Source organism: Myxine glutinosa, chromosome 1 (assembly GCF_964187855.1).
Source record: "Myxine glutinosa chromosome 1, kmMyxGlut1.1, whole genome shotgun sequence".
Lineage (NCBI taxonomy): Eukaryota > Metazoa > Chordata > Myxini > Myxiniformes > Myxinidae > Myxine > Myxine glutinosa.
The window spans coordinates 403,815,111-403,841,881 of record NC_136261.1 but is presented as its reverse complement, the minus strand read 5'-3'; the positions used below and the strand labels follow the sequence as shown (position 1 = coordinate 403,841,881).

At 46.2% G+C, this 26,771-nt stretch overlaps 1 protein-coding gene across 3 annotated transcripts in view; it reads left to right on the top strand.

Annotated features, from left to right (window-relative positions):
* LOC144889591 (uncharacterized) overlaps nt 1–26,771 on the top strand; it is a 69,699-nt gene that overhangs the window by 16,489 nt on the left and 26,439 nt on the right. The window lies entirely within an intron of this gene.

The following is a 26,771-nucleotide window of genomic DNA, read 5'->3' as shown; positions in this document are numbered from 1 at the left end:
GTCCAACCGCGACCGTTACAGGATCCCCAATTGGCCCGATTCCACCCGACATTGACCAGATCGCACCACAGATATTCAATCGGGAAACCTCTAAAGCGACCGAAAGAGAAGGAAAAAGAGAAGAAGACAGAGTACAGAGGAAGAACAGATTTATTATACACACACAAGCAATGGATGGAAGAAGCAGTCACACAGCGAATCGTTAACTTATACTATTCAATTTACTTAACCCCAGGCCAATGATTAGGACAGACGACGTTCACACTTACACGGGGGAAATTGCAGGCAGGGATGGCGGAGGTGGGTTGCTGGAGAGGGAGGCAGGGTCGGAGGTAGCAGCTCTCAATTCTTCGCGTTTTGGCGGGAAAACCCTCGGTCGCGTCGACGCTGCTGATACTGTATACGTCACGCGCTGGCTCGGTCACACCTGCTCCTCTCCTTCTGGTGGAGCCGTCTCTCCAAAGGTTGTTTCCTTTCCAAGTACCTCTCCTCTTTGGCTTGGAGCGTCTCGCATCTCACCGCTCACAGCTCAGCTCACAGCTCCTCTCGTATGTCACCTCTTCGCTCATCTCCCATCTGGTGAAGCAGTCCCTTCCAGTCGCTTTTATCCCTCGGGGCGGAATCAAGCCACCGGCTGCGATGACACGCCTACCGGGTCGCTAACCGCGGTGCTGGTTGGCTGTTAGGGCTGTCCGATTCCTCCTTTGATCAGGACGACGTGCCACGCCTGTTAGTTGGCGGCTCCTACCCCCCCTCTTCTCCGAGATGAGCACATGGGCAATGGCGGCTTGCGGGATTGAACACCACTCGCACCCCTTTTGAAAGGAACTTTGGAGAGCGGAGATGTTTGGGGAAATTGAAAGGGCCTACGCTTATTTTGTTTGATACAATGCAAAGTCAATTTAGTGGGAAACACATATTTAGCCTACATGGAATAAGGAAATAAACTATTTAAAAAGATATATCGTGGCCTGTGTGTAAGTTTCATGGAATTAACTAGGAGGACGGCTGCGACCATTATTTACATTACGAGGGTGTTACACACAACAAAACCATACTTTTCACATTCGTTACACTTCCTCCAAAATTGTTACACTTCTCAAAAACCGTTACACTTCTCAAAACCGTTACACTGCACCCTCCTTTCTTCAGGCCCGTGCTCGGGCCTACAAAACTTTAACTTAGTGTGACACGTAGGTGTAATTCCCTCTACAATTAACCTGACCCTGAGTGTGACAATCTTAAAACACAAATAAGTATGTCCCCCTATTGCATTGCACCCTGTCTAACAGACTCAAGCCCACAGCTAACCGAATTACGGAATAATTCTCAAACTATACATTTACGGTGGGAGCATTATTTACAATGACGTTATTTCTAATTTACAACGCAACCCAGGACCTGTTTTTTTTTTCTTTTTAGGGAACAAGAAAAAAGAAATTCCTGTTGGGAGGGAGGAGACAGCACGCATTGCATCGATGCACCAGTACCAATACCACCAAAACACCCAAAAGCACCAAAAGCACCACAAAGCACCAAAAGCACCACTCGGTGCGCAGTCACCATGGTTCATAATAAACACAACAAAACAACAGGCCAACTGGCACGGTCTTCAAGCAGCCATCAATCATCTGGACTGGTCTCCCATCTCTACCACCTCTGACATCAACTCATCCTGGGAATTCTTCCAAAGTAAATTGCTCTCTCTCATGCACAGATTTATCCCATCTCGTCTTCAGTTGTCATACCCTTCCTCCCGTCCATGGTACACGGAATCTTGTGGTGAGGCTGTTGCCCAGAAACAACTTGCCTTCGTCTCCTGGAAAGCAAATCCAACGGAAGGAAATCTCATTTCCTTTCACAAAGCCCGAAACAAGTGTGTGTCCACCCTCAGGAGAGCCAGGAAACAATATCTCTCCGTTCTCAAGACCGAACTCTCTTATCTGTCTCCCTCTTCCAAATCCTGGTGGCGTCTGGTCAAATCCGTTTCTGGTGTTTGTTCCCCCTCCATCCCCTCCCTTACCTCAAACGGCTACACAGCTGACTCCGCACGTGAAAAAGCTGAATGCCTCAACTCTGTGTTTGCCTCTAAATCTTGTGTCCCAAACCCATCCCTCTCTGTACCCACCATACCCAGTCGTACCCTGCTGCTCCTGGACTCCGTGTCCTTTCCTCCTGACAAGGTGGAAAAGTTTCTGTCAACTCTCGACTCTGATTCTGCAACTGGACCCGACGGCATCAGCCCACGGGTCCTAAAATCCTGCTCTGCTGCTCTATCTCACCCTCTCTCTGTTCTCTTCACCCTCTCTTTTGCTCAAGGTCAACTGCCATCTGCTTGGAAATCAGCCAACATCACCGCTTTGCACAAAAAAGGTGCAAAAACAGATCCTAGCAACTACAGACCAATCAGCCTTCTCCCAATTATCAGCAAAGTCATGGAATCCATCATTGCTTTGGATATGAAATCTTTTCTTTCCTCTTCTCCAATGGCTTGATCTCTGATCATCAATTTGGTTTCAGACCAGGTCACTCTACTCTGGACATGCTGCTTCTGCTGTCTCAACAATGGATGGAGGTCCTCAATGCCAAACAGGAAATTAGAGCTGTCTCCCTCGACATATCACGTGCCTTCGACACGGTCTGGCACCCCGCTCTGCTCACCAAACTCTCCTCCTTTGGTATCCATGGAAATCTCCACGCATGGCTGGCGGACTTCCTCTCTAGTCGTCGTCAACGTGTGGCCCTGAATGGGTTTCTCTCATCTCCTCTTCCTGTTCAGGCTGAGTTCCCCAAGGCAGTGTTCTGGGCCCCGTGCTTTTTCTGGTCTTCATCAATGATCTCTCTGACTCTCTCGAAAATCCTCTCTATCTCTTTGCTGATGACTCCACTCTCTGCCGCTCCATTCCTCTTCCTCAGATCGGCAGTCTGCTGCCTCCTCACTCTCTGAAGACCTGGACAAAATCACAGACTGGTCAAACAAGTGGAACATCTCTTTCAATCCTGACAAATCTCACACTCTTACTATGTCTCTCCGAAAAGATCGACTGGACAACCCTCCCATCTACTTTCTCAACAATCCTCTCCAAGAAGTTCTGTCGCTCAAGATTTTGGGTCTTACTATCTGCCATGATCTTTCTTGGGAAAACCACATTTCCAAGCTGGCCTCCAAAGCCAGTCGCCGACTGGGCATCCTCCGCCGTGCGAAGTCCTTCCTCGGCACACCTGAGCTCCTCACCACATACAAGGCTTTCATCCGCAGCTCAATGGAATACTGTTCTCCCCTATGGGCCGGTGCTCCTGCCTCACACCTAGCTCGGCTTCACGCTGTTGAAACCAAAGCTTTCAGAATTATTGGAATCTCCCGCGATGAAGCTATCTCTGAGGGCCTTTCACTCACTCACCGCAGGCAGGTAGGTGGTCTTTCTGTCTTCTACCGACTCCTCTCCGGCCTTGCACCCCCAGCTCTCTCTGTGCTCTGTCCCCCAAATATTCCTACAGGTCGCACAAGATCTGCCAGCAACCCTCTGATGGTTAAACTGCCGAAATCTCGGCTCTCTGCTCACCTTCACTCTTTCATTCCTCTTTTCTCCCGCCTCTGGAACAAACTCCCTCACTCCCTTCAATCCCACTCCTCCCTCCAGGTCTTTAAAACAGCTGTTCACCACCATCTCTTATCTTCCCCCATCCAAAACCTTGATCTTTTCTACCCCCGCTAATTCACCCCAGATCCACCTTGTTTGAAATTCCAACTTCTTTCCTGGAAGTCCTGGCAGTGTCCATATGTTTTATACCTCTCCCACCGCCCCCTTCCCACGCCCCCCCCCCCCAAAGCCCTCGCCCTCTCTCAGATCTCTCGATGTCTCCATGTCTCTCGGTCCCTGCTCTCAAATGTTGTGTTTGTGTCCTTCCCCCTCTCTCCCCATCTTGTCTACCGCTCCCTATGTTATATGTTTTATGTGTCGGTTTGTCTTTCTGTGTGATTAATGTTCGCTCTTTCACGAGCCTCGACCTTGTATACAAAAAAAAAAAAAAAAAAAAAAAAAAAAAAAACTGGTGGTGGTCTTCCCTTTCTCTGCTGGGCCGATGTTCTTCCCGACGTCTTCTGGCTTCATGCGGCCTACTTGGAAATATAAAAAGCACAAACCGTGTCCATTTTTATTTCGGGCAACAGGGGCCAACTAAGGGTGGTCCACCTGTTTGGTATAGGTGCCACCTTACCGAGGTCCGCAAGCAAAATTCCCTGGCCACTATGGCCGGTCTCCAACAGAGGTGCCCTGCCCCAGAACCTGGGGTCCATCAAGTGGTACTTGGCCGCAGAACAGCGGTCCATAAAGTGGTACATCAACGCAATGCATGCTGGTTCTGGGAATCTCGTGCGCACAATGGCCACCTCACGCACGCTCCCCTCGGCCCCCAATGGTGCACAGGTCATGTGGGAGACAAAAGAGACAATTGAGCGAGGGGTAAGGTCACAAGGGTACACATCAATAAGGCAATGCAAGGCGAAATGCGTACGGAGGGCGAAGTGAGAAAGCTCGTCCCTACCGTACATCACCCCCCTGTCACCTACACTACCCTTGCCCTTACCCCATATGTACAAAAATCTACCCATTTACAAATTCGTCACTACTGTCACGTCTTCCCCATATTTCTCCTATACCAAATTCGTCACCACAATCCCTCTAGCCAAAATTTTCCATCACCCAACTCGTCATCAATCCTCATAAGGAGGAAGAGATGGAACATCAAGCACAATGTCACACCCACGTCATGATGCGTCTCACAATCCAAACATTTGCACAGTAAAAAATAATCAAAACATGGCATGGTGTGGAGTTCCTGTCACCTCAGGTGAGTGGATGCAGATGGTGCGAGGAGATCCTTCATCCTATCTATTCTCTAAAGGACTTTAATACACTTTACACTACCCGGGGTCTCTCCCTGCCAATCCATTGGCCAACTTACACTATGGGTTCTAAAAACCAATTCCCATTGACCAAACTGTGGTGCTTCGCAATTTGGGGTCTCACTCCCCCGATTCATCTCCCGGTGCCCTCGCACAATTTCTGGGCTGCGACGTGTAGCTCTCCCAGCAGGTCTACCCACCTGCACACCTCCACCACTGTAGTTGCCACCCGAGCTTACCTAGCTCCTCACCCTAACCTAACTAACTTGGGACAGCCCCTCCTGGTTCTGTCACCCCACTCGGTGCCCTCTGGCACTGGGCTACCCGGGTCCGTCCTCCGGATCCTCGGGCCCCATCCACAACAACTACTACCGGCTCCCAGAGCCCACCTGCGGCCTCACCTGGCCGACATCCTCACAGTGGTGGAGCGCCCAACCAACTACACACACTAACAGGCTACACGCCCAGCCATTTCCACAACACTAATGCACCCATCCAAAGACCATTCTTTCACCCGCACCACAGATGCCAATATCCAACCACAATTTACCTATACCCTCTACCTAACACTTACACTACCCGCCCCGGGTATCCGTGATGGGGGTCCACTCTTCCCCCATTCACACCTTCGCACCATCCACTCCACTCCACAATTTCCATCATACTCACTCCACGACCATCCATTCCAATACTCCATACCATTTATTCCATACACCTGTCCTCCATTCACCTGTCGTTGCACACCTGTGCAATCATACCTGGTGCCACCTGCACCCTCCTTTCTTCCTGGACCATTTGGTCAACACAAAACGCAATCACCACTACTCCCTCATACACTGCTCCACACACCTGTTCAGTTGCACACCTGTGCAATCACACCTGTTCAATCCTCAAACACACGGCATCATCTCATCTAACTACTCCTCTCTGAAACTTGCGCTTCCCAGTCGTCCCTTTAAACTATTGCGCTCCCTTGTCATTATCATCCAACTAATCTACCTGCGTCCCCACTACAGGTATCATGGTCACTACCTAACCTTAGCGTTACCTATTGTCAATCTCTAAGTCCCTACACATGATATCCTAACCCTCCTGGGCTAGTTTTCACTGCCATAAACCCCATAACTAGTGCTCCTTTGCCCCCGCTGTGAGAGATGGCAGAGTTGCCTTCCCACCACATCGGGCATCTCTCACGATAAATTTTACTCTCCAAATTCCAACCAATCAAAAATTTTCTATCCCAAAATTTTGAATCCAAAAACATTATCACCATCATCACAGTCCGCTATATCCTAGCCTCGGTGCGTCATGACATCATTAAACTCGGCTTCGCAAAGCCGAGCAATGAATTTGGGTGGTTTGGTCGCCTGCAGTTGGATCTGTCCGGCATTCACGACTCTGGGGAGGAGACATGCTCGGGCCGAGGTTCCACGCATCATCGCGGCTCGGTACCTTGCGGTCCCGGGCCCGATGACCGAGGCTCGCCCGGTCGGAACCCCGTCCCCGCCACCAGGGGGCACCGTTCCGCTTCCTCATACTCGCCCCTGAACCGGACCGGTCGCCTCGCCCGACAAGGCCCGGACACGACCGTGCGAGGCCCAGCATCCAACAAAGGGCGCCGCGCACCGAGCGCCCGCTATCCGTCGCCCTAACTGCTAACCCGGTCAACGTCGATGCTTCACTTGCACGCTCACACTACGCGACCCGTTTCACACTCACAAAGCCCGGCGTTCCAACGCCGTCCATACATTCCACACACTCCGTCCATTCCACCAATGCACTCCCTGGTACACACCACACCTCCCGCGCACCTTCTTGCGCACTCTCCTCACTCGGTACATACTCCTTACCACTCACCATGGGCGTGCACTCTTGCATCCACCCACTACCGCGCTCCGATGTGCTTCCTCGCACACGTTCCACCACCACTTTACTCTCCGTGTCACACTCACCCTCGCACGTACACTCTGTATCGCTTTCACTCCTTGTGTCACACTCTGTACACCCCGACATGCATTCTCGCTCGCACTCGGTTTCACACTCGCGCTCCGATGTGCTCTCTCGCACTCGCGCCACCACCAACTCATTCTCCGTGTCACACTCCGTACACCCCGACGTGCATTCTTGCTCGCACTCGGTTTCACATTCGCGCTCTGATGTGCTCTCTCGCACTCGCGCCACCACCAACTCACTCTTCGTACACCCCGACGTGCATTCTCGCTCGCACTCGGTTTCACACTCGCGCTCCGATGTGCCCTCTCGCACTCGCGCCACCACCAACTCACTCTTCGTACACCCTGACGTGCATTCTCGCTCGCACTCGGTTTCACACTCGCGCTTCGTAACACGCTCGCCCCTTGATGCACACTCTTTTTTCACACGCGTGCCATTTCCACTCACACGGGACCCTTCACCAACGCCCGGGTGCCATATTGACCCCAATCGTGTGAAAATTCTTTTGTCGCCAAACATCCTTCTACAAAATCTCCCCGCACAATACACAGCACGACTCACCTGGGGGATTCTCCTCCTTCGCTCCAACACCACCTGCAAACTTTCATTGGTGTTATTAAGCACAGCATCGTGATGTGAGCAGGGACTTTGTGCATAATCCATTTCTCCCTGCAATTCCCGGGCTACCTCCGTCGTCTTTTCAATTTCAACGATACCCACCACTACTTTTTCTTTATTCACCTCAACGACCGCTGGCTTTAATAAAATTCCCTCTTCTACCTCAACGGTCGCCGGCTGCCCCACACCCGGGTCGCGATCTCTATCCCCGTCATTTTACCCGTGCTTTTCTCCACCTCACCCAACCAGTGCTACTCGACCCGCTTTACCTCCTCGTGCACCCTTGGGACCCTCTTGCCCACCATGCGATCCATGGTCTCCCTACATTCTCACATGCGGTCACCCATTCTGTCCCCAAATTTACTTATTTGCTCACTCCGAGCATCTATCTTATTATTTAGCTTTTCCAATCTCTTCATGATTTGCGCCATGAGGGCTTGCATGTCGAAGCCCGCCGGTACAGTGGGCTCGGCCGCCGCGGCTACGTGCACGGCGCAATTTGGTGCTGCTACATCCACGTGCGCGAGGGCGCCATTTTGTGCACCTGACACCTCCTCAACCACATCATCATTTCTCTCATCCATTTATTCCCTGTGGTCCTGGGTTACCCCTAACCCCTCTTCTAGTTCCCCCACCGGCATCCGATCATCTTGACCATCCATGGCACGATTTCCAAATTTAGGATTTTATAAAACAATTTCGGGCGCTCTTAATTTTTGACCAAATTTTTTTGAAGTTATTAAAAATTTGGTTCGGGCCTCAAATCTCACTCCCAGACACCAATTGTTACGGAACCCAACGTCGGCCTATGGTTCCCCTTTGAGGGGGGATTAAGCCCCTCATCTGTTACTGACCGACGTGGTCCCGGGGGTATGACGCCACTCCCGGTCGGCGCTGGATAGGGTTTTAGGCCCACAAGTCCTATGACCTAAATACCAGCGCTTCCCGGTACGCGAAGGAACACCCCTCGCTCACGGCCACAGCATAATGGATGTTGCGCCGAGCGAAGCGAACCGCGGCATGAGCCGTTTACCAAGACTAGACCCGATCCTGAAACGTTCGCCAAATCGTGCCACAGATATTCAATGAGGGAAAAGACAAAGACGACACGGATGTGAAGAAGAGGAAGACGAAGGCAAAAGGGTTTGAAATACGAATATTATTTATTTGCTATTTACAATCAAAAGAAACCAAGGAGGAGGAAGGATAATAAAATAAAGCAGAAAGAGGGATGGACCAGAAGGACACAGTGAAAATTCTAGCTTACCTATTACAGTCTTAATTAATACCCAGGGACAGCACAAACAAAGACAGACTCACACGGGGAATGGAGGCAGGAGTGAATGGCTGGACCGGGAGGAAGGTTCAGCTCGGACCAGAGGACGGCCGGGCCGGGAGGGAGCAGCCGCCGCCCTTCCTCAACAGCAACTCTGCCGGCAATGCTCAAGTGGTCAAAGCTGCGATGGTTCAAGCTCTGTGGTTCAAAGCTGCTGTGGTTCAAAGCTGCTGTGGGGCAACCCTCTCTCCTCTCCTGGATCACGCAGCTTGGTGTCTTTCTCTGAAGTTCCTTTTTGTGTAACTCTTAGAACTCAATGGTTTGCTCTCCGTGCTTTCTCAGGACTCCTCTGAGGTGGGGGCGCCTCCCGTGGGTTATATATAGCCCCACCCTTGAACCTCTTCGAACCTCCCCGATCGCTCTGCCTCTGCCCTCTCAAGCCAAACCCCTCATGCTTGGTTGGTTGTTCGGGGCTGGCTCACTCCTCCCCTCTATTACGAGGTGGAGACACGCCTTTCTTCTCCGAGTTGGAGCACATGGGCAATGGCGGCGAATGCAGTTGGCAATAGAGGCTTTGTGAATGAAAATGAAAGGGGATCTATCTATTTGAATTCAGTGCAATGCAGTATTAATTAATGGAAGACAAAGACTTAGCCTAATACACAGAATAAGGAAATAACTACCAACAAGCAGGGAATCTATGATTGGCTAAACGTGATTGTATATGACCTAACTACGGGACGCCCTTTGACCTTTATACACAACTGGAGGAAGGAGGGTCCACAATAAAACAATAAAAAAACACAATCCTCATATCCACAACAATATATATATATATATATATATATATATATATATACATACAGACTTGGCATTTAATGTGGAATTTTTTTTCTTTCTTGACTTGGGTTTACTTTCTTAACTCAGTATGTCAATCTCGTGAGTTTATTTTACACTTTGGTGATTTATTTGTTAAAAGAACTATGTCACTGATTGTCTGTCGCAGCACGAAGTCAGCAACAGGATTATATCACAGGTGGCGTGGCACAATGTACGGACAGGTGCATTTGATGATTGGCTTCACAGTCGGGTATACAAGGGTTGTTGCGTTCTGTATTCGTGGAAAGCAACTGCTGCACGTCTCCAAAAGTTATTGCCGCTTCCTCTGGAGATGGTCTGTCAACTCGACAATGCTGTTTGTCATGGAGTGGTGGCTTTACGAAATTACGGCATGAAACAGCGTGCTATTGCTCGGCAGTATGGCATCACTCAAGGTCAGGTGTCAAAGATCCTGAAACGAAATGCTCAGAGGGGTGTCCCTACTCCAATACCGAGGCCAGGACGTCCCCGCAGAACCACAAGGAGGGATGATCGCCAGCTGCACCGGTTAGTCCGCAATGGCCGTACCAAGTCAGCTAATCGGCTTAGGGCTGAGTGGCAGCAACTGACAAATGTGCCTATATCCAGAAGGCTAGTCAACCAACGACTGGTTCAAGCAGACTATCGTGCCAGGCGTCCCCTGAGAAAGCCACGCCTGACCAGACAACACCGCCAGCGCCGATTGCAGTGGGCCAGAGAGCACCGTCAATGGCAGCCAGGACACTGGAATCACATGATCTTCAGTGACGAGTCTAGATTTCTGGTCTATCATCAAGATGGCCGTGTCCAAGTGCGCAGACAAGTGCATGAAGCCGACAAGAAAGATTGTATAGTGCCAAGAGTCCAAGCCGGAGGTGATGGGGTGACCGTTTGGGCTGCTTTTCATGCAGGGGACAAAACTGACCTGGTTTTTCTGAATGGAAACCTGAACCAGTTCAAATACAGGGCCATTCTGGAAGAAACATTGCTTCCATTTGCTCGTGCAGCCTTTCGAGGAAACTTTGTCTTCCACGATGACAATGCACGGCCTCATCGTGCTCGCATGATCCAACACTTTCTTGCTGACCGTGGTCTAGAGCATATGGAGTGGCCTGCCATGTCCCCGGATATGAATCCGATGGAGAACTTGTGGGCAGAATTAACGCGTCAAATCGACCACTTGGACCAGCAGCCGACCTCTGTGCGTGAATTGCAGCAGGCTATTGTCACTGCATGGCAAGCTATTCCTGTCCAAACCTTGGCAAATCTCATGAACAGCATGCCTCAACTTGTCCGTGCTCTCCTGAATGCTCGTGGGGGTTACACGAAGTACTGAACTGTAATTTTACTGTCCGTAATCCCAGTCGTAATTTAACTTTTGTTTTTGTTAAAAAAATATTTGGCTAATGTGCAAAATAGAGATACTTCTGGAAAACGTACAGAAGTTTAACACTACTGTCCATGAATTGAGTTCAATATCAGTTTACATCACTTTCAAGGATCAATTTATTTGTTTCGAAATGTCAAATGTGGTTTTTGTTTCTTTTAAAGGTCACATTAACAAAATCTAGAATAATTTCAACATAATTCCAATTAACTTTTGGTTCTGAGACATCGTGAAAAGTAAGTTCACCCCCACAAAAAATATTCCATATTAAATGCCAAGTCTGTATATATATATGACGGGTTGTCCCCCCCCCTTTGGATCTCAAGAAGAGGCACCTTCGAAGCAGCAAGTGAGGTTTAATGAAAAATCGAGCAAACACAATATTGTGGAGCACGTCTTGAAATCGCAAGGCCTTGCCACACCAGACCATGCAAGTCCAAGCCGCACTAAAAACTCAGCAAAATACAATTTGTTATATACATGAAATAACAGAAAAAACGCTGCGCTAAAGTATGACCTCAGACAAGAGAGGGCCTTTGAAGACACAGAAAGTAAGATATTTCTCAGGCTCTAATTCCAAACGAGTTGGGCTTTCCAAGGCCCAGGAATGCGTTCCCATAATAAAGTTCAATGATGTGAACAGTTGGCAGTGAAACATAAGAAGCCAGGCACACAGAGATCAAGGGATACATATTAACTCATTCCCTGCTCGAGGTTAACTGAAAGCCAAACAAGAATTAAATGACAACCATTCCCATAACTTTTCTCCCTTTGGAAGAGGTTTAAAAACGTCTCCAAGGTTGGATTTGACCGAGCCGTGAAACAACATGTTTTGCAGTTCAATCTAGCTTTTTTGAAGCAAGTAAAAAGAAAGACAATTATATATATTTTTCAGGTGCCCGGGGTCACGTGGTGCCCCCCATGGCCCCCCATGCCCTGCCCCCAACATATTTCTCCCTTTTGTCTTTACGACAACTCTTCGGAAAGACAACGTAATACCCCAGCGTGTCAGCATCACCCTCAGTCACATTCCAGGCGCGCCATGCGTCACGCATGCTCAGAGAGGGATACCGGCCCCTAATTGTGGCCGTCTGACATCAACACATGAATTGTTAGCCATAATTCGTGACGAAGACTCCTGGTTAGAAGATAGCTGCCGCCCGGCCGGGTTCTGAATCCACCCTCGCACCAGCGTAGGTGCAACCCAGTCGCCAGCCAGATTAGGGGCCCTCCTTATGCAGGTGCGATCCTCGCGAATCAGGGCAAACGATCCACGTCCAATGCCATCAAGCCTGGCACATGTGATTGTTCTGTGGGAGAGAGGGTGGCACATCCATCACAAATCTCCTTCTCATTGCCTGAATCAGCGTCAGTATCCGTGGTGTTGGGTGCCTTAAGCTGAAACGACCCCAAATTGCTTACTACAGGTGGTGCAGGTGGTGGTGTAAGTGGTGGTGAAGGTGGATCTCCCGGATATCCCGGATATTTGTTTGCCATTCGCTCCTCACTACTTGCATAATAGCAATAGCTCTTAAAGGAACCTACACTACTTAAATCACGGGTAAAATAATCCCAATCCCAATGAAGTGAACTAAAATCATAATCGTCATCAGAATCCCACGCATCAGCAGGTTCATTGATTTCAAGCCAGGAATCGTAGACCTCTAAAGCCACATCCTCTTGCCACGAAACGTCTAGGCCATCGACGATCCAGTCGTGGGTGTTCGAATCTTGCCACGAAGTGACAGAATTGGCCGGTTATCCTGTGAAACATTTTCTCACACACACCATGATCAAATTCCTAGCCCCCCAATTATGATCAGTCAATGGAGAAACCTTATCCTATTTTAACCCTGGTGTTGGGCTAGCGGCTAGGGTGTCAGCTTAGGATCCTAGGATCCTGGGTTCGAAACCCGATCGATCGCTGAATTAACGCCATGGGGGTTGACTCAGCCTGTCATCCTTCCGAGGTCGGCTAATTGAGTACCAGTTCACTGGTAATTCCCTGTTTGTCGTTAAAGGTGGCAAAAAGGGTTGGCGTCAAGAAGGGCATCCGGCCGTAAAACATTGCTTCAAAAAGGGGACCGAAAAACAACAACAACCACGGTTCCAGAAAAAGGCCAACCCCCGCTTGCGGGGAAAAATGGCCTCTAAAGGTGGTTTTTTTTTTTAATGGAGAAACTCACTACATTTTCTCCATCCTGCTTTGTGGTCTTCCTATATTGCAACCATCATTTTTGTAAACACATATTTTATAAACATCCTCTTGTATTGCTTCCATCCCAGAAGTGTCTCAAAATCTGAAGCACAATTTTCCTCTATATCTGCCTGCATCTAATATTATTCACTCATCTCACTAATCATCCTGTGTAAACAAATTATCCACTGACTCGTACCATAATTCACGTTATTAGCAGCTGGTAGTTAAATATCAAAATACATCAACTGGTATTCTTCCTTTGATAACCTCTCCCTTATCCTATTCAAGCGAATTTCGCACCAGTATAAACTACTGGAAAAATATTCCCTTTCCCTGCGCTTTGTCCTTCTAGAACCTTGAGTCAACCATGTAGAGTAAACATTTCTTTACACATCTTCCTAGGGGAAATTGCCCTATCACCTCCCCTTATGAGCAATAATTCAATTGCCCAACGTACCTGGTGGAGTTCTGTTCACCTGGTCTGCAGAGCCGTGATCCAATCTGCACCAGCACCCATTCACCTCTTCGATTGGGGCAACCTGCCTGTAGCAATCTAACGCAATTTGTTAAACGAAATTCACAACTTTACATTAATTGGTCCCCCCCCCCCCCCCCCCCCCCAGTGCAAGCCAACCCCTTGTATCACCTTCTTATCACAAAACAACGTTACACAACCACTTCCTCTTATTCCCTGTCTTTACCATCAACCTTTTCCAACCTTCTCCCTTTTCTCAGCAAATCCTGCAGATTCACTTGTCATTGACAAATACTTCATTTGATCCGACTTTCCTTTATCATCTTTGCACTTCCAACAACCTTCTTCAACACTTCCTCCCGAACTCTTTTCTTCAGACTCAACCCACATCAATACAATGTCCCCTTCCAGGCGCGTCTGTCTAGCCACTCACAAATTGTCCACAAGACAAAATCACCATATTTCACACCTCAGCTCTCGAGACCACCCAGGGGTCCCTTGAGAGATGCATCCTAATGTTAATCAGCTCTCGAGAGCTCAATTTTGGCCCATGAGCTCGCTCCATGGACTTCATGAACACAAATCGGACAGACAGACAGGGGTGAAACCAGGCAGGGGGTAGGGTGGAATCAACAACAACCAGAATTACCTTCTGCCAAGCAAGAGGCAAGAGCAGTATCACTCCCTCTTCCCTCTGCTCACCATAACTGGCAGACAGACAATGGCGAGCCACAAGCCCAACCCAACAAGGCTCCAGCTCCCATCCAAAGGACACAACTTCCTCAGACTGGTATAATCCCTTTACCAGCTTACGTACGAACCAAGACTGTAAACAAATAGTTTCCAATAAAAATTGTCACCCTATTTGGCAGAATTCAATGAAGCTCTCCACCACTCTTGTGTCGAGTGGTGCCCCAAACTGACATTGCACGAACCCTTTCAATACCTGTCTAAACCTACTGCCATTATTCCTATGATTATTTTAACAAACCCATTTTCCTAATCCACCTGTTCAATTTTCATTTCACTTTAAAGTCAATCCAATGTCCTCTAATACCTCTTAGCATCACGTGCACCTGTTGTAGGCACCTGTTTTAGCCTCTGGCCCAATAGCTGCCCAATATTATGAATATTCCCAATATCCCCATAAACAAATAATAAAAAGAAAATAACCTGATCTATTTATTGAAATAGATCTAATTCTCATGTTGGTCAATGTTCTCACCCACTGACTCACTCCGTCAATCCTGCCATCCCAACCATTTTTCCAACGAAGATGACGTCACTATTTCACACCTTTCCTCCCTTGAACAGCTGGTGGTCCTCCAAGAGATGCATTCCAATGTAAATCACTTCAAAGTGCCTAATTGGCCCTCCCTGGAATCGCACCTTTAACATTACCGGCACTGCCCTCTCCTGGATCAAATCTTACCTCTGACAGACACAAAGTCATCTCCATCAAAACTGCAAATCCCCCACTGCTCCCACTCTATCCTGACAGACTGCATCACTGAAATAAAATCCTGGCTTCAAATCAACTTCCTCAAACTTAACTATGATAAATCTGAAATAATCGCATCATCTTCCTTCGAACTCAGAGCACACCGACACAGTATACATCAAACATTGGATTCATATTTCCACAGAACTCCACCACTCTGTTAAATTCTAAACATGCCCAATGGGCAATCCACTCTGCTCAGGGCTGTAAAATGCTGGATTCTAACCTTCAGCCCAAACACAGCTCTTGTCCGCCAGGCTGCAAAAATCAAAGCATTTTCAGTCCCCCTTTTTCCCATACACTAGCCAGTGTAAGCCAGCCAAACATAAACAAAGAGGTTCCAGCGAGCTGTGACCTCCATAACTCTAAACAAATCCACTGGCACTTTTAAAACAAACTTTCCCAGTCACTTACTAAAATAAAGTGCAGCTCTTGTCCGTAGATATACGTTAACCAAGATTACATGAGACTTGACAACAATAGTACTGCCCCGTGGAGCAAGGCACCAGAGACGACTCCCCTCTCCTTCGACAAATACACTAGACAGATCACAAAGACACTAAACAGCCTTCTTTCACCTGAAAAACATCGCCCGTCTCCATCAATCCCTCTCCTCCTGTGAAACTGTAACCTTCAACCACATGTGCCAGCCACATCTCCACCACGCGTGCAGCCACCCAGATCCCTAGCAACATGCCATACCTTTAACACAAGGCCTCCACCACGAACAACACCGTTCACACCACCTTCCAACCACTGCAGGTGCACCTGAGCTCCGTGGCATACCCGCAACTCCCTCAAAATCAGTGTTCACAAACATGACTCCATGGACGGCCAGAAAATCAGACACACACACACACACACACACACACACACACACACACACACACACACACACACACACAGGGATAGACACAGGTGGGTTATCACCTGCATTCTGTACAAATTCCCTATTCCTGCCCATAAATCGGCCCATCAAGTGTAACCCCTTTCACGAAACCATTTCCTCCGATCTGGTTACTCAGAATTAATTTTCACCTCACATCATATAAATAATATCATTCCAATACTCATATATACACAAGTGGCCAGTTCTCAACCGCATTGCCAAACGCCTGCAGGCAATGTAGGAAACCCCTTGTCAACTGTCAATCACATGTCAATGACACACATCCATCCGCATTGCCTAACGCCTGCAGGAAATGTAGGGAACCCCTTGTCAATCATTCACAGTCAATGACACACACACAATGAACGTAAATACACACTTCAATGACAGACACGTCGTACCGGCTCGCATTTTAACTGTATACATTCTCCATACCATACAGCATAAATCCATGCACACGGGATTATTCTTAATCTTGTTCTCATGCACACTCATGCACACTTTGTACAATCTTGTTCTCAATATTTCAAGAACCTCTCCAATCCTTCCTACCTGTGAACTTACCTGGCCCCTTGCTGTGAGCCTATCCATCCCCTTCAGGCTCACCTGTCCTGTTGGTTTCTACCTGGATTTCTTTCTTCCTGTGCTTTATCTGCTTCTTCCTTTGCTCTTGAAGTCTCAGCACTTCTCCTGCCTTTCTCCTACCTGGTACCTGCGCTCTTCTTCCAGTTTAATATATCCTTCTCCAAAAATCACATAAGGTTCCTATTTCCAAATATAAAAATCACCGATATCTCCCTCGAAATGCAAAACAAAAACGCTTCCAACTCTGGCATTCCACAGCCCTCCTTGGAAGCATGCTCCACAATGCAGCACCACTTCCACTCAGCGCACAACATACATGTGCCCACCACAACACATCACTTCAAGCCACCCCATCACTCACGTTGTTCACAAAGGTGCAACCACAACGCCTAGCTGCATCATTTTCCTTCATGTCTCACTGTTTTCAATCATAGTCTCTGGCTTGTTTTAATCTTCCCACGCCTGGCTCGGTCACCCGAATGCGTCCCATGCTGTGCACCGCATGGGATATCCGCATTCCCGTCTCGATTCCGTCCCGCGAGGGCTGTTACCACATCACCATGGCAACCTGCCTGCACGTCTCGGCTCGCGTGATTCCACGCGCCTCGTGCATTATAATCCTCCCTGTTACTTCTACAGATCTAACCTCATCTCTTGTCCAGAAAGAGCTAATTCCTGCTGCCTGTAGCATATATTGTCAGAACTCCCTACCTTTAGGTAAAAACGCACCGGATGTGCATGCCTTAAATCCTGAGACAGGACAAAGAAGGCCTTGGGGGGGGGGGGGGCTTTATCAGATACACACATCCAGTGCGTAGCTTAACTTACTTATCCAAGCCCACGCTGAGGTCTAGTCTTTATACCTATGACTTATTCTTATCCTTATCCTTATTCTTATCCTTATCCACCCATGCCAGGGGCTAGTTACCTACGCCCACGCCGGGGACCTGAGGGCTATCCCTCCTAACCTAGGGCGCCCTCCTGGCTCGATTAATTAATCCACTGGTTGCTGCTTCAATTTGGTTCGAGATACATGCTCAGGGACAGTCGATAGAGGTTCCACACATCCAAAGGGAGGGAAGAGGCTTTAAATTTGGGTGTGCAAATATGCTTACCTCAGCCCAAATGGTGCCAGCGCTGGCTTTTTGCCTCCCCCCTGACCTGAGGAGCGTGCCCCCCCCCTCGACATGCACCTGGATGATCCCACTTCTGACACCAGATGATGGGTTGTCCCCCCCCCCCCCCCCCTCTTTGGAACTCAAGAAGAGGCACCTTCGAAGCAGCAAGTGAGGTTTAATGAAAAATCGAGCAAACACAATATTGTGGAGCACGTCTTGAAATCGCAAGGCCTTGCCACACCAGACCATGCAAGTGCAAGCCGCACTAAAAACTCAGCAAAATACAATTTGTTATATACATGAAATAACAGAAAAAACGCTGCGCTAAAGTATGACCTCAGACAAGAGAGGGACTTTGAAGACACAGAAAGTAAGATATTTCTCAGGCTCTAATTCCAAACAGGTTGGGCTTTCCAAGGCCCAGGGATGCGTTCCCATAATAAAGTTCAATGATGTGAACAGTTGGCAGTGAAACATAAGAAGCCAGGCACACAGAGATCAAGGGATACATATTAACTCATTCTCTGCTCGAGGTTAACTGAAAGCCAAAAAAGAATTAAATGACAACCATTCCCATAACTTTTCTCCCTTTGGAAGAGGTTGAAAAATGTCTCCAAGTTTGGATTTAACCGAGCCGTGAAACAACATGTTTTGCAGTTCAATCTAGCTTTTTTGAAGCAAGCAAAAGAAAGACAATTATATATATATATTTCTCAGGTGCCCTGGGTCACGTGGTGCCCTCATGGCCCCCCGTGCCCTGCCCCCGACATATATATATATATATATATATATATATACAGTGGTACCTCGGCTTACGAGTTTAATCCGTTCCGTGACGGAGCTCGTAAGCCAAATCGCTCGTAAGTCAAAGCAAATTTTCCCATTCAAATGCATTGAAATGCTATTAATCCGTTCCAGCCTCAAAAAAAAAACACCAATTTTTTTTGTTAGGTGCTTTTAAATAACAAAAATGTACTTTATAAATAACAAATAATGTATAAACAAGCACGACCTCGTATATACTGTACATAATACAAGAGAATGTAAAGAAATAAACTGGTTTTATTAAGCAGAGGAGAAGAGCATGCCAGGTGAGGTGTGCGTGTTGTCGACTTGGCGAGGCAGTACGATCGTACTCCTTCTACGATATGTACGATTTTGAAGCAGAAGGAGTCCATAAAGGCTATAACGCCAGCCAAGGGCGTTACGATTATTTCAAAGCTCCGGACCTCTATCCATGAAGATATGGAGAAGTTGTTGTTTGTGTGGTTGAAGGAGAAGCAGCTCGCAGGAGATACCGTGACCGAGAGCATCATGTGTTTGAAAAGATTGAAACTCGGATATCGAGCACGGACCACGAGGTGTTTTTTCTTTTTTCTTAATCTCGGTTTCAGTGAACTTTTGCTCTGTGCTCACGTGTACTGTACCTGTACCTGTAATGGTACGTCAGAGGATGGCACCTGTTGTCATCATATTAAGTGCAAGATGTTCTGCATCGTAAGTTGGTACACCGTGGTCTTTCGGCCGGTGTTTAAGCCGGCCGTCTTGGCTTCTGTCACCATTGGCATTGAGTCTTTCGATGTAGGTAGGTCGTTGTGTGCCGGTGCCTTGGCCGAATTCCTTCATTGCTGCATTGTTAGCTCACCTGGTTTTTTATACCACATCTTTGGTTATCGGACCAGCGAATGACGTCATCTCCTCCAAAGTATGGCTTATTCTCACTTGTCTTGGACGATCTTCTACTTCTAGCCTTCCACCGTGCATTTGGTGTCCACTGTACTTACTGTACAGTGCCTGGTAAAATTGATGTAATGGGTTTTTGACCGTCAACGCCATGAACCGTCATGAACCGCCATGAACCGTCAACGCCATGAACCGCTAACACTCAAAAGCCCATTTATCGCGCCTTATAAAGCAAAACGCAAACCGAAAGCCATGCCTCTCAAGCGAGGCGTGCTTCCGTGGTCACGTGATCCACAGGTGTAGCTCATTATACCCGCACGCGCGACACGCTTTGGCGGTCACGTGACCAGCCACTCTGGAGGCGGGGATCCCCGCCGATGACGTCACCCGGCTGGAGCAAGGAGATTCCTCGCTCATGTATTTCGACGATTGCGTGTTTTATATCCAAGCAGAGATGCTTTCACGGCAAGATAACCGCGTGACCGGAACCGGACGCCACAACCGTAAAATTCAAAAAAATAAATTTTTTGAGCTCGTACATCGGATCTCGGCTCGTATCCCAAAGCAACAAACTGCCCGAGCGACGGCTCGTATCCCGAAAACTCGTACGTTGGGGCACTCGTAAGCCGAGGTACCACTGTATATATATATAATATAATATATATAATATATAATATATATATATATATATATATATATATATATATAATATATAATATATATATATATATATATATATATATATATATATATATATATAATATATATATATATATATATATATATATATATATATATATATATATATATATATATATATATTATATTATATATAATATACAGTGGAACCTTGACTTACGAGTGCCCCAACTTACGAGTTTTTCGAGATATGAGCCGTCGCTCGGGGCGGTTTATTGCTTTGAGATGCGAGCCGAGATCCGAGTTATGAGCTTTCGCCACCCGGTCACGTGGTTATCTTACCGTGCACGTACAGTACGTATCTCTGTCGTATAGCGCTGCATTTTTTTTTTCGCATTTTGGTTATTTCGAGTTCACGCCGCCAGGTGGGTTCTGGTCACGTGGTTATCTTGCCGTGCACGTACAGTACGTATCTCTGTCGTTATAGCGCTGCATTTTTTTTTCCGCATTTTGGTTATTTCGAGTTCACGCCGCCAGGTGGATTCTGGTCACGTGGTTATCTTGCCGTGCACATACAGTACGTATCTCTGTCGTATAGCGCTGCATTTTTTTTCGCATTTTGGTTATTTCGAGTTCACGCTGCCAGGTGGGTTCTGGTCACGTGGTTATCTTGCCGTGCACGTACAGTACGTATCTCTGTCGTATAGCGCTGCATTTTTTTTTCGCATTTTGGTTATTTCGAGTTCACGCCGCCAGGTGGGTTCTGGTCACGTGGTTATCTTGCCGTGCACGTACAGTACGTATCTCTGTCGTATAGCGCTGCATTTTTTTTCCGCATTTTGGTTATTTCGAGTTCACGCCGCCAGGTGGGTTCTGGTCACGTGGTTATCTTGCCGTGCACGTACAGTACGTATCTCTGTCGTATAGCGCTGCATTTTTTTTTCGCATTTTGGTTATTTCGGAAAATTTCTTAGTTTTAACCATGGGGCCTAAGAAAGTGAGTGGCAAGTGCAGTGCTGAGAAGGAGAAGAGGATGATGTGCTTGGATATAAAACACGCAATCGTCGAAAAACATGAGCGAGGTGTCGAGGAGGACGTATATAACGGCAGAGGAGAAGAGCATGCCAGGCCACAACTTGTTCAGAATGCCGGCGATAGCTCGCCTTCTCTTTGTGGAAAACACGGTGAGATCCTTAACATCCAACAACTAATGGGACGCAAACGGGGCGCCCAGTTTAGCGGTACACACATTGATGAATCACCCTGCCTGTGAAACACCGACATGACAGGTTATAGCTGGGTCGGGATTCAAACCCAGGCTGGACAGTTTAGACTTTAGAGTCAAGTGTGCGTACCTCCAGTCCAGGCCATCCTGCCAACTTGTATGCTGCATACAGGTGAAATATAAAGCGCGAGATATTTTTATATATACTGTATATTTTAAAAAAAATTGGTGTGGTTTTTGGCGGGCTGGAACGGATTAATAGCATTTCAATGCATTTCAATGGGGAAATTTGATTTGAGATACGAGCAATTTGAGTTACGAGCTCGGTCACGGAACGAATTAAACTCGTAAGTCAAGGTTCCACTGTATATATATATATATATATATATATATATATATATATATATATATATATATATATATATATATATATATATATATATATATATATATATATATATATATATATATATGATGGATCTGTGACTTAGGACTCAAGACTCATGATTGAGAGAAGGAACAACTGAGATATTTATTTGATTCATCAAACACACAAGCTTGTGGAAAGCAAAATGCTTAAAACTGAGGCCCACAAGGACCAGGATTCCAACATGATGCTCTAAAATAATTCGGTCAAGCCTTTCATTTTATAAAGGGAATATTGGGGTGTGGTTTTAGCTCTCGAGACAAAGGAAAGACAGAGTGGTCTCCAAGGTCATTAAAGGGTCAAAACATGTTGACTACTTTCTAGAAACCTGATTTTTGGGGGAGTTCAGCAAGTCGTAAAAATGTCAAACATGAAAGCGATATAACGCAGTCCTTTAAGGGGGACTGGGAAAGATAGGTTGGTCTTCACAGAGGGATTATATCATCAGGGTCTGGATTTACAAAGCATATAACTTTTTATAACAAGTTTCCAAAGGAATATTTCGACAGTAAGAGAACATGCCATCACAGTAACTTAATTCTTTAACAGGAAATATAATGGATAAGGTTTACAAAGCAACACATAGAAATTAGTTATTTTTGGTAATTGAGCAACATCTTTAGCCTAATACTGGGATAACAGGTTTCCAAAGAACATGAAAGTATTATGAGTATACAGAAATCAATCAAAAACAGAACATTTTCTTGTTTATACTTGGTAATAGGTCAAACGATAATAGAACACAAGGGGGGGAGGTGGGGGGGGGGGGGTTCTGAACCCCCATATATATATATATATATATATATATATATATATATATATATATATATATATATATAGTTGTGGATATGAGAATGGTGTTTTTTTAATTGTGTTTTTTATTGTATAGTACATTGTAAAATATCGCCCTCTTTCCTCCAGTTGTGTATAAAGGTCAAAAGGGCGTCCCGTAATTAGGTCATCAACAATCATGTTAGCCAATCATAGATTTCCTCCTTGTTGGTAGTTTATTTCCTTATTCTGTGTATTAGGCTAAGGCTTTGTCTTCCATTAATTAATACTCCATTGCACCGAATCAATTAAGAATAGCTCCCCTTCAATAAATCCATTTCCCAGCCAAACTCTCCATCTCTGGGTAAAGCATTTCACAAGCGTTGGGTGCGCGCCCTCTCATTTCGCTGCTATAGTGAATATGTGCTCCGTGCTCTGTTTGAACAGGAGGGGCGGGGTCGCCAGGGAGAGGCAAGCCCAAGCACGCCACGAAGGGCGGGGCTGTTCAGCCCCATGCCCAAATAAGGAAACAAGCCCGTGGGATTGCCATACAAGGTCACGAAACAGAGCACGGGGGGGTGGGGGGGGGGGGGAGGGCGGTACCGAAACCGACGAGGGCGTGTCACACCCGCACTGAAGGTATGAGAGATACGGCAGAGTTGAGAGTGTCAAGTAAAAAGATACACCAGAGATACGGCAGATGAGTCCAGGTGCGTAAGAGAGTTGGCAGTCCACCGGGAGAGAGTTGAGAGTTGCACCGGAGTTGCGTGAGAGATACGGAAAGCCTTTGGGTGGTTGTTGCGTGAGCTACGAAAAGCCTTTGACAAAGAGCCACTTCAACCAGCCCCGTTTCAACCAGCCACGTGAAGCCCTGACGGGGCAGCGAGTGACCCTGCCGGTGTGCGGTGTAAAGCCGAATACAAGGAGCTGCCGGCTCCTCGCTTCCCGCCCGGAGTGGACCTGCTCGCTGTGCCCTGTGATCCTACCTGCTCATCCCTCCAAACGATTCCTGTCCTTCCTTCCTTTTGTGTACGTGAGTTTGTTTTGTGTGTTCTGTCCTGGGTAATAAGTTAAGCCTGTTTAGTTAAGCTAGAATTTTCACTGTGTCTCCTTGATTTCTTCTGTAAATTATTTTATTATCCTTCCTCCTCCTTGGTTTATTTTGGTTGTAAATAGCAAATAAATTATATTCGTATTTCCTACTTCTGTCTTCCTCTTCTTCACATCCGTGTCGCCTTTGTCTTTTCCCCATTGAATATCTGTGGCACGATTTGGCCCATGTTTAAGGAATCGGGTCTTAGTAATTGTTAATAGTTCGGGCCGCGGCCGCCATCTGCTCGGCAAATCAACACCTTATCCGCGGGCCGTAACAATTTGTGTCTGGGAGTGAGATTCGGACCTGAAGCACGAATAGTGCGCTCAAAATTACGGGTGGCCCAAAATTTTTTTTTATTTTAAAATCTTGAATTTGGAAATCGTGCCATGGCTGGTCAAGGTGATCGGATGCAGGTGGGGGAACTAGAAGAGGGGTTAGGGGTAACCCAGGACCAGAGGGAGGAAATGGAGGAGAGCAATGGTGAGGTGGTTGAGGGAGTTTCAGGCACGCAAAATGGCACCCTCGCGCACGTGGTATCAGACGCACAAAGTGGCAGCTCGCACGAGCGCGGGGTAGCTGTGCCCGCTGCGCAAATAGGGGGAATTGATGTGCGGGACCTCATGGCGCAGATTAATGCAGCCATACTAATGGCGAATATGGGGCTAGAAGCCAAAATCGGAAAATTGAGAAATGATATGGGGGGCCAAATGGGAGCAATGGGGGGCCAAATGGGAGCAATGAGGGACGAAGCAAGGAGTACCAGTGAACGTTTGGACAATAAATTTGAAGGGTTAGATAACGGGATAAAAGAGGTGAAGAATGGGTTAACGGGGTTGGAAAATAGAATGGCTGCCCAGGAGAACCAGATGGAAGGAATGAAGAATGGGTTAATGGGGTTGGAAAATACAATGGACGACAAATTGCGGGAAGTAGGGGAGCAATCCGCCCGGGAAATCAAACGGAAGAGGAACCAGATCGAGGAGGTGAAAATCAGGTTGGAAGGTAAACTGGATGCTCAGAGGGATGAATTGGGACAGATGAAGGCGGCATCTACTAAAGAAATGGAGGAGATGAAGGAGGATATAAAACGAGGTGTAAGCGAGGAGGTCTCAGGGGTACGCAAGGAGGTAAAGCAAGGTGAGAAGCGTATGGAGATATGGAGGTGAGGAATAATATGGCTAGGTTACAGGGGGGCATAGAGGGTCTGACAAGGGGAGTAGAACAGCTGACAGTGGGACAAAAGGAACTCGTGGACCAAGTGGAAAAGAACACTGCAATAATCGGGGGGTTAAAAGCGACACAAAAAGACATCAAGAACAAATTAATAGCGACGAAGAAGGAATGTCAGATGGTACATGAGGGGTTGACGAAGAGGTTGGAAGAGGTGACAGAAGTAATGGAGACGAAGGACCGAGAGGTGAGGACGCACATAGAAATGGTTAAAGTGGCGTTAGAGGAAGAGATAGAGGGGGCGCACCGGGAAATGAAGGAGGTAAAGGAAAAATTAGAGGAGGTGGAAGAGGGGGTGAGTGAAATTAAGAAGAGACAGAGGGAAACTAAAAAAGAGACAAGTACAGATACATTCAAAGTACACTGCCCCATGCCAAATAATTAAATATGCTGCAGCGCGGCATTGCCGGGGCGCCCCCGGCGCCCGGCAATACCGCAGTGCAGCTCATTGAGGCTGCATTGGGAGGGAGAGGTGTACACTAATTGATTGATTAATTGTATAATTAAAATCAATAAAAGATTATCACAAAATATTTTCATAATCAATTGGCTAATCGCATAACTAAACCACGAGTGCTTCATCCGAAGATGTATCTTTTAGAAATTTAATGAAATAGGTCATTTATAAAAAATTAAATAATTAATTGGTTACTCAATAAATAATTAATCGATTAATCAATAAATAATTAATAGATGAAATGATTAATCAATAAATCAAAAATATCCTTGATAGCCACATCACTTGGTCACTCATGTCCAAATATTAGCTTCCCAGCTCAAAAGGTGCCTGAGATATTGGCCAAATGAGAGAGAGAAAAAAAAAAAAGATTAATAATGAAAATAAATAAATAATAATCATTAAAAAATTAAATTATTAATCATTTTGGTCAGAGAACACATAAACTACCACTATTTCATCAGAATCTGTAACTTAAAAAAAAAAATTTTTTTTGTCATTAATCGAATAATTAAATAATTAATCGATTAATTGATTAATTAATAAATCAAAAATATCCTTTGCAGCCAAATCACCTGGTCATTGGCATGTCCAAATATCAGCTTCCTAACTCAAAAGGTGCCTGAGTTAATGGTCAGAAGAGAAAGGAAATTTAATTAATTAAATAAGTACTTAATTAATCGCTAATAATTAAATAACTCCTCAATCAATTGATTAATCAAAAAAAAAAAACCGTTTTTGAAAAAGGACTTGCTCACTACTGTGCCGAAATTTCAGCTTCCTAGCTCAAAGGATGGCTGAGATATCGTCCGGACAAACAAACAAGAAAGAAAACAAGTACACATACATTCAAAGTACACCGCCCCATGCCAAATAATTAAATATGCTGCAGCGCGGCATTGCCGGGGCGCCTCCGGTGCCTGGCAATACCGCAGTGCAGCTCATTGAGGCTGCATTGGGAGGGAGAGGTGTACACTAATTGATTGATTAATTGTATAATTAAAATCAATAAAAGATTATCACAAAATATTTTCATAATCAATTGGCTAATCGCATAACTAAACCAGTAGTGCTTCATCCGAAGATGTATCTTTTAGAAATTTAATTAAATAAGTCATTTATAAAAAATTAAATAATTAATTGATTACTCAATAAATAATTAATCGATTAATCAATAAATACTTAATAGATGAAATGATTAATCAATAAATCAAAAATATCCTTGATAGCCACATCACTTGGTCACTCATGTCCAAATATTAGCTTCCCAGCTCAAAAGGTGCCTGAGATATTGGCCAAATGAGAAAGAAAATAAATAAATGATTAATAATGAAAATAAATAAATAATAATCATAAAAAAATTAAATTATTAATCAATTTGGTCAGAGAACACATAAACTACCACTATTTCATCAGAATCTGTAACTTAAAAAAAAAAATTTTTTTTGTCATTAATCGAATAATTAAATAATTAATC